The sequence below is a fragment of the Ahaetulla prasina genome, chromosome 1 (genome assembly GCF_028640845.1).
Source record: "Ahaetulla prasina isolate Xishuangbanna chromosome 1, ASM2864084v1, whole genome shotgun sequence".
NCBI classification, from domain to species: Eukaryota; Metazoa; Chordata; class Lepidosauria; order Squamata; family Colubridae; genus Ahaetulla; species Ahaetulla prasina.
The window spans coordinates 322,102,108-322,111,938 of record NC_080539.1 but is presented as its reverse complement, the minus strand read 5'-3'; the positions used below and the strand labels follow the sequence as shown (position 1 = coordinate 322,111,938).

At 37.8% G+C, this 9,831-nt stretch overlaps 1 long non-coding RNA gene across 1 annotated transcript; it reads right to left on the bottom strand.

Annotated features, from left to right (window-relative positions):
• Positions 1 to 2,298: 2,298 nt before the first annotated feature.
• LOC131187790 (uncharacterized) lies at positions 2,299 to 8,921 on the bottom strand. The gene is made up of 3 exons (XR_009152630.1): positions 8,678 to 8,921; positions 5,557 to 5,662; positions 2,299 to 2,968 (listed from the first exon to the last, which is right to left on the bottom strand). It is a non-coding gene; the product is annotated as an uncharacterized LOC131187790 (long non-coding RNA).
• Between the last annotated feature and the right edge of the window lie 910 nt (positions 8,922 to 9,831).

The window sequence follows — 9,831 nt, the reverse complement described above, 5'->3', positions numbered from 1 at the left end:
TGGGGTGGATTAATTGTTCTCACCATCAAAAAAAATCTCCTTGGTTCTGGGTTGGATATCTCTTTAATAATCTTCAACCTGTTACTTCTTGTCCTGGCATCAGTGCTTTGGAGAATAGGTTAACCCCCTCTTCCCTGTGACAGCCCTTCAAATATTGGAAGATTGCTATCATGACACCTTTACAATTGCTTTACAAAAAAACAATTGCTATTAACCTGCCTTCCATTGAGGACCTGTATATTGCACCAGTTAAAAAGAGGGCTGTGAAAATATTTACAGACCCCTCACATCCTGGACATAAACTATTTTAACTCCTACCCTCAAAACGATGCTATAGAGCATTGCACACCAGAACAACTAGTCACAAGAACAGTTTTTCCCCCGAATGCCATCACTGTGCTAAACAAATAATTCCCTCAACACTGTCAAACTATTTACTAAGTCTGCACTACTATTAATCTTCTCATCGTTCCCAACACCCATCTCCTTCCACTTACGACTGTATGTCTATAACTTTGTTATAACTTTGTTGCTTGTATCCTTACGATTTATATTGATATTGTTTCCTGATTGCTTATTTGTACCCTACAACTATCATTAAGTGTTGTACCTTATGATTCTTGATGAACATATCTTTTCTTTTATGTATGCTGAGAGCATATGTACCAAGACAAATTCCTTGGCCAATAAAACTTGGCCAATAAAAAATTCTATTCTATTCTATTCTATTCTATTCTATTCTATTCTATTCTATTCTATTCTATTCTAGTCTAGTCTATTTCTTTTCTCTGTTACAGTAGACATACTTAGTTCCCACAACTCTTCATCCTCTTTGTTGCTTTTCTCTGCACTCTTTTCTAGAGTGTCAACATCTTTTGTGTACTGTGGTGACCAGAACTAAATGCAGTTATTTCAAATATTTCAAATAAAGTCTACCAGTTTTCATCCCAGGACCTAAAAGTAGGGATTATGAAATATTTTATTAATCCAATAGCTACCACAATCTTCAGTTTGCAAAATATTAGCTTTGTTCTACTTTCAAATAAATCTGAAAGATTGATGATGATGCAATGATGATGATACCCAGTTGGATATTGAAATCAATGTCAAGCTCTGAGAGTACCAAGGACTCCAACCCTGAGCTACATATAGTTAATTTCTCTCCTATTCACATAAATTGATGTGGCACATCAAAAAAGCCAACTCAGGTTTTGAAATGGACAAATGTCAACTGATAAATCATATCTGGAACTAATTTTGTATTGGTCCAAATCTTCAAATGAAGGTGCCTTTATTTAAAGAGTTATAAAATGAATGGCACACAGATAAAACAATTTCCTCAGGCATACAAAATTAGGCATTATAATAGGGTCAAGGATTGTAGTGAGCTATTTTGATGACACACTTTGCTTTGCAGAGATGCATAGTACAGTCTCCCTATAGCAAAGTGCTTTGTGGAAGCATGCTATTTTTCTCCATTATTTACTCCACCCCATTCCCATTTACTCCATTATAGCAAACTAGGGTATCTCTTCATTTTCCAGATTTGCTTCAAAGGGATTTTTTAAAATTTCCAACTAAGTGATGCTCCTCTTCAAAGATTCGCATAGCATTAGCTAAGGTTGCTAAGTGCAATGCAAATATATAATGTCTAGTCTGGTGCCTGCTGGGAAATACATCTGCTGTATTTCTAACAATGATATCAGGCAGCTGGTTATTTTATCCAAGAGGATGATTCTGCTCAGCAGTGGAAAAGATAGGTGCCATATGCTTGTTTTTGTAAACATACTTTTTGGGGAGTAATGCATCATTGAACCAAGATAATAGATAAGTGCTTTACTCTTGAGCACTAATCATTTTCTGGAGGGAGTTTTCCCCCCCCTTTTAAAACCTCCTTTGGCTTATTGATTAGCATTGATGGATTTTGTAGTCTAACCTATTTGAAAGGCATTAGGTTGGGGAATGGAAGCTTGACTAGTTTGCTTTCAGTTTTACTGTTTCCAACAGGATTTATTTTATCAAATTTCCCATTGAAAGATTCTTCTTTTTTCATACCTACTTATATAATCTCTTCTGCTTTAGTGACATTCAGTATCTGAGTAGAAATGGTTTCCCTTCCCTTTACCTGGTGGGTTAAGTAGAAAGTCTTTTTTTTAAAAAAAAAACCATCCTATGGAATGAGACCATTTGGTTCCTTGTGATCAAAGGTATCTCATAGTTTCTTTATTTTCACACATAGAACTCAACAGAAATTGCTCATCTTAAGAAAAAAGCTTAGGTTTAGGGGCTAGGGTTTTGATGGTGACAGGAATTTACCAGTAATATATAAAACAGATTTTTTTTTTAAAAGAGAGAGATAAAATGAAAAGTTGTAGAAAGAAACAGGGATGTGAAACCTTTTGGTGATGAAATCAAAGAAACAGGCAGGAAGGAAATAGATGACAAAGCACTTGAAAGAGAGACAGCCGATCATTTTTTTAAAGTTTATGTGCTATTTCCACCACAGCTCAGCTGTCAAACTTCCATCTGTCCATTATGTCAACCCTCCAGCAACAAGGGAGGCACTTTTAATTCACAAAGCTTTTGTTAATTCCTGGGGACTGCTGAAACCATGAGGAATTGTGACTGTAGGGTGGAAGTGATAATAATAATATGGGAGAGGCGGAAAAATCTGCTTTCCTTTAAAGTCTCTTAGAGTGGATAGCATAGACAATCTCTGCTATTTCAGTATCTTTCACAAATACACATTAGAGAGCACTTCAAGCAAGGATACTGTTCCTCGAAAATGATTCAGAAAAAACGCTGTGTAAGTGCAGCAGTTTCCTGCTATTCATTTCAGTAGGCCATTTTTTTTCCAGATTTCTTCAGAAGCCTGAAATAAAATTATTGCTGCATCATTACTCAGATTAACATTACTGACTATATTCCTTGAAGTAATGAAACCTTTTCTTCAGGTTTGTACAAAAATCTGCAAAAAGAAGGAAAAAAAATGAGGGAAGGCTATCATTAACAGCTGAGATGTTGTTTATGAGATTTGAAGGATTTCTCCATGTCAATTTTGAAACATACAATATAAGGTATCTTAAGATTCTCTCTTCTCTTCCTGTAATATATATACATTTTCATTTTCTCTATTTCCCAAACATTGGACTATTTAAACACTATTCACAGAGTTTAGTTTAGAAGAGGAAATGTGGTTGGATGGAATATGTAAATTGTCTTTAATATCATCTCTTTGTTTGTTTTCACTATAGATTAGTTAGCAGTAAGCACAAGGGATGGGCAAACAGTGCTAGTTCCAAAGCTCCACTGAACAACTAATCCAGTTCCAAAATCCTAAACAACTATTTCTATTAGCCAAAAATAATTTTGCAATATTTCCCATTCAAAAATTTTGAAGAACATTTCAAAAGGGAAAGAATTATACATTTCCATGCAAAAAGACACCCAGATCCAGATTGCAAAAATTAGGATGACAACTAGGTAGCAGGAAAGAGATGCAGAAAACTAAATCTTCCCTGCCATCTAGTGCTCCTCTGGGAATTTGAAACCCAGACCTGTTAGTCCTAATATGTGCCTTTTTAAAATGTATTTATTTATCCCGCCTTTATTAATTTTTTATATAGGCAAACATACTTAGTACTCCTTCGTCCTATTTTCCCCACAGTAACCCTGTGAGGTGGGTTGGGTTCAGAATGATTGACTCTGACCCAAAGTCACCCAACTGGCTTTTATGCCTAAGGCAGGCGATCCCCTGGTTTTGTCATGCCCCTGTCAGAGTCTGAATCCGAAGGGGAAGAGGAACGGCTGACAGAGAGTGAAAGAATGGATCCACTGGCTGTGGGAAAAACAGGGGAGAGGTAGAACAAGAGAGAGAGGGTTCAGATGAAGACCAAGGCCCACCCTTCCTCATCCTAGGCAGCACATGGAGGAACAGAAAAGAGAGCAACGTGGTTGCGTGGCTTACGAGGGAGGAAAGGGACCTGATCCTCTTTACAAGGCACAGGTGCTGATGGTGATTAAAAGGAAAGGCAAATTCTTTGAATCCTGGCATCCCCCCAACTGGTTTGATTTATTGCCGTGCTACTTTACTTGTGGAATTCCTCATTTTGCTTGCCCTGCCAGATTAATTACCTTGTCTTGCCTTTGGATGTTTTGTTAGACGTTTTCTGCTTGCAACGTTTGGGACTGAAGTATTGCCAGCCAAAGACTATTACAGGTTGGTGGAGGAGCTCTCTCCAGGCCGGAGAGTCGAAAGGGACATTGGGGGCACAGTTGGTGATCGTAAAGGGACTCATATCAGTTCTCTGGCTGTGTTGCCTTTATGTCACGCCCTGGGTCATCACAGGTTTCTAGTCGGGTAACCTTAATCACTAGACCAGGGGTGTCAAACTTGCAACAACACATTGTCATCACATGACGTATTGCAACTTTCTCCCCCTTCGCTAAAATGGGGTGGGCGTGGCCAGGGCATGATGCATCCGACCCACGGGCCTGCACTAAACCAAACTGGTTCATTGATGTGAAAGAGTTCATGAATTTTTTCCAACATATTTCCAACAGAGGCAATAGAATATCTTTATTTTCTTTTATGAAGTGAAATAATGGATCACATCTGTGTGTGTTTGTCAGCATTTTCTTCCCAAGCACTAATCAGGATAGGCATATACATATTATGTCTCTGTGTTGGGGTCTAATCATAGTAGGCATATATGTGTTCTTTGTGTGTTTCTTTCTGCTCTACCCTCATGTTGTATCTGTATGCTTATTTGTGCTGCATTGGAGACCACAGGGTGGAATACATAGAACAGAGCAGTTGAGAGGATTTGACCTCATGAGACCATGGATATGAAATTTGAAATCTCACTTACTAAACAGAATTAACTCATGGTTTCTTACCATCCACAACAAATTTACTGTTTTATACCTAGTACAGTTGTAAGATTGACTCATGATACTGTAAACATGCAAATGAAGATCCTGACAATACAAATATATGTTAGCTGTGGAGCAAGGTAAAGAGTGAAACATTGGAGTGTTTGTAAGAAAGTAATGAATGACAAGGTTAAAAGAGTTTGTAGCTTATCAAGTGTAAGCAGAGATTGATCTTTAGTGATCACATTTTAATAAGAGGAACCCAGAATAGCTGGCATATATTGAATATTCTGGATTCTCTTTGGATCTAGTTGCATTTAGGCTGAACTGTGATGAGAATTGGTCACAGCCATTATTATGCATGGGGAAATCTGGAGTGATGTTTCATCTAAGAAACATTTGAGGCAAAACAATTCCACACTTTAGCTGAATTCCCTCTCTCACAAGGATGTACCACAGAATCAATTCTGGAATTTAAATATTTGTTGTTGAAGTTGTACCACGCCGCAATCTAGTGCCTCTCAGTGGCTTGCACAATGTGTAATATACCAAAAACATGAAGACTGGTATAAATGTAAATGATAAATAGCAATAATAAAATTGCTCTAACTAAAAAAATGGTATTAACAACAAATAAAAATAAATAGAACAAAAATAAAGGAGTGAAACATGGTGCAGTACCTTTTCTCTAGCGTTCCCATTGGATACAGTCCTTTTTTTTAAACCTCCACTTTTCATTTGCAGGCTTCTTGCACCACACCAAATTTGGTGCCATTCCATTTTGGCTCTGGAAGACAGATTGAGAATCCAAAATCCTTTATATAACTTCGTTCCAATGTTCCATTGTGTTGGAAAGAAAACAAAAGCAACACACAGTATCCAAATAATACATGTCAACAAAGTTCTTTATCTTAAAATATAAGCAAGAAAATTGTGCCCTTCCAGTACTGGGAATCTTTCTCTCTGAAATACAACACTATAGTTGGGAACTATATATATAGTTATATATATATAATATATAACTATACAATATATAGTTGGGAACTATAGCAATAGTTATTTGAGACCCGGCAGCTAGGAAAGTCTCCCTATCTAATGTTCTATTTAAAACAGCAAAAAGAATTGAAATCTAAATGCGGGGGAAAACAACAGCCCTAAAATATTAAGTTCTCTTTCTCATAGCTGAATTAGAAGGCTTGAACTGTAAAAAAACTATATTGGCATACATTTGTTGCATGCACACGAGTGCCAGTGTGTGTGTATGTGCACACATGTGCACACACAAACATACATACCAGCAATTTCTATTTACTATTGTTTGTCAATTTCTGATCACATTGAACTGGGTCTCAAGTCTTGAGATTGGCCTGGGGACCAGGTAGATGCTATGACAATGCCTGGTTTGAAATAACTTTTACTACCCAAAATAGAATAGTTCTGGAAGACAGGGCACAGAAATTAGAGGAGATTGGGTGAGCCTATACCAGCTTAAAATGGCCAGTAGCCACTAGCTGTTGAGCTTCTCATACACTGCATGGTTCATGTACCTGTGACACTGCAAAACAACTGGTGATTTGTGATAAATTACACCCATGTTTGTTGTGAAACACTATTTTAACACCAGAACACTGGACATGACTTTAAACTGCCTTAGGTATAGGTCTGGATTGTAAAAACGGCACATCAGAAGGACATTATAGCATTAAAAAAATTGCTGGGCATGTTTATGCCATAGTTAAATACCAGTGGGGAAAAGCTCTATGGTAGGGAATTAGCCAAAGACTAGAATAATTGGATGTGTATTTTAAAATAAAATAGAAATTACCTACAGAAATTCAAATAGAACGGAGAGCTATTTAATTAACTGAGGAGGAATATGAGGGTAGAGAAAAGAAAGGGAAGGGTTTAGCTGAGGGATCTGAATGCAAATAACTGAGCAGCTGAGACAGAAGACAGAAGAGATTGAAGTGTGAAATAGGGCTGGACTACATTACCTGTTTGAGGTGAAAAGAATATGGATAAGATTATCCTTCAAGGTATGTTGTGTTCCAGTTTTGTAAACCAGAACACTTTAATATTATCATCCATTGTTATTCTAATCCTCTAAGTACATACTGCTGAGGATATAGAAAGTTTATGATGCAGGATTAACATCTATCAATGGCTTCTAAAGTAGCCTTAAGCTGCAAATTTCTGCATGCAACATAACAACAAAACTAGAGGGAGAAAAAAAAGAGGTAATAGGTTAAAAAAACAAGGTAATGATGAAAAAATGTTAATAAAAGATGAATTCTAAACTCCCAACAACTTTTACAGAAAAGAATTCCTATTAAAAAACTTAGTTTAAAGAGGAATATCTCCCCACATTAAACTGCAGGAAATATGAACAGATTAGTATCAAATGAAAAACATAAAAGGGAATGTACATTTATGTGCAAATTCTATACAAGCAGGAGATAGACCTGGCATTCCCACATCACATAAAAATAAAAATCCCATCCGATACATTTATCAACATGCACTTAAGTTTATGGCTCTTAGCACAGAACACCTTCAAATTGCTTTTGAGAAAGTAGAAACAAATAATGTGAAAATTTGGAAAACTCAAAGTGCATGAAAAGTACTGCTACTACTATTACCATCATTTAGGTTTGTAGGGAATTCCAAAATTGTTGTTTTTCTGCTGTGACAGATTAATGACTCCGTTTGGAAACTGTTCCTTTTCTCATTTTCCACCTACTGCACCATTCAAAAAAAAAAGTGTATAGAATAGAATAGAATAGAATAGAATAGAATAGAATTTTTTATTGGCCAAGTGTGATTGGACACACAAGGAATTTGTCTTGGTGCATATGCTCTCAGCGTACATAAAAGAAAAGATACGTTCATCAAGGTACAACATTTACAACACAAATGACTGGTATGTGGCAACCATATCCTTGGAGGGTTCTCTGGATGGGAATTTCTATATTACTTCCTACCATTCCTGTTCTCCTTTGGGAATTTTAGTTAAGGCACTGATGCTGAATGAGTGTATTTCTTTCCTATACTGGAATTCTCTGTTTCGACAGATGCATACAGTGGCAGATACTGTACTGCTAAAAACTTTCTCAAGTACTTGACTTTGCCACTGCAATGGGATTAATTGCTAGGATGCCTGCAAAACTATTTTATTATTTCTGCCATTAAAATTGTTGTGATACTCAGTTATTTTAGAAATGGCCATCTGTATCTCAAATAACCTTCATTCTGGGAATGTCAACTGAGTACAATATAAAAATTCACATGTATCTGAGGAGTGATCCATTTACTAGACAGTGAATTGCTACCTAATATTTTTCCTAGGTTTTTACTGCGTTGGTAGAAATTGTCTCTCCTGATTAATAGAGTCCATTAATCACATGATAATGTTACTTTGCTGCATCACAGTATATTACACAATGCAAATTATTTTCTTCCCTCTGCAATATTGTCCTCAGGATGAGAGAATTCCTAGTCTCTCTCTCTCTCTCTCTCTCTCTCTCTCCCTCTGTGTGTGTGTGTGTGTGTGTGTGTGTGTATTACAAACAAATACTTTATTGTAATTAAAACTATTTCATGCCCACCTATTAGCTTAGAATAGATTCTTTCCTCATCTCAGCAGTTAACTATCAAAATATGAAATAAATTGATGCACTTTATTTTAAAGAGGCAATTCTTACGTTTTGCAATTTCTGTCAGTATTCAGTTTTAGACTTCACTTTGATTTGCAATGAGGAAACAAAAAGAGCTAGAATGAAGAGAGAGAAAATAAATGGCGTACCGCACATTTTGGGTTCTATTTCATTCCACAGCTGCTTTCCACCTTCCCTTGCTCTTGGGTTCGCCATGCTAAAGGATATGTAGCCCCCAAGAGAGTGGGGGGGGGAAATGCTCTCTTATTTGGGGAACCAAATCTGGCTAGAAAGATCAGCAGGAGGTCCAGAGTGGCAAATCTAGGAGGTGAATGAACTCACTAGAAAACTAAAGCAGGGAGGGAAGGGTGTGACTTGGAGGATTTAGGGAGATAATAGTTCTTTCTCTGTTTTGCTTGAGCAAAAAATTGGAGCGAGCCAATTACTCGCTAGCTAGCCGACAAGGTGTATTGATTGAGCGGCAGCGGCCGAGGCGGCTACATATCAAATCTCAGGCCTCGTCTGCCCGGCTCGCGCTTTTCATTACCCTTCGCTCCCTCCCCCGCCGCTTTCCCTGCTCCCCGCTCCGTAGCAGCACGTGGACGGCAGCCAGATGAGGCGACGCAGGCCTATCGATCACTCTGCTCCCGCGCTCTCGTCACCATGGCAACCGCAGCGCTCTTTTTTTTTTACCTGGCCCATTTATTCCCCCCCTCCCCCACTTCCCGCCTCCCCGATGACGATGGCTTTGGCAAAGGGCTCGGCGAGCCAGTTTGTAGCGTTGGGCCGCGGGCGGGGGGCAACGGGAGAAACCGCTGTGATTTTCACTCTTTATTAAAGTGGGTGCAAAATGCTCCTAGAAATTTGGGATTCCCGGGTAACAGAGTCAACACAAGTGGATATGAATACACATTTAGGAGACAAACTTAGGAGAGTATTTCCATCATAAGAGATACATCTGCTGGCACGTTCCATGGGGTGGGTTTTTCCTAATTATAGAGTTTTGCCAAATTTTGTTATTGGGAGTTTGGTATTATGATATTTTTTTATTTTTATTTTTATTTGCATTTATATCCCGCCTTTCTCCGAAGACTCAGGGCGGCTTATACTATGTCAGGCAATAGATATGAATTGGACGGTTTCTTGGCACAATTGAAAGTGCTGGCTATTATTATTTGACGTTCACTAAGGAAGCATAAAACCTCTAAGAGTATTTTAAAAAGAACTATATCCCATAGCTATGTATTGTAACCAATTTATAACAAAGAAATGAATCCAGGATTGTCACTTAAGGAATCAGGCT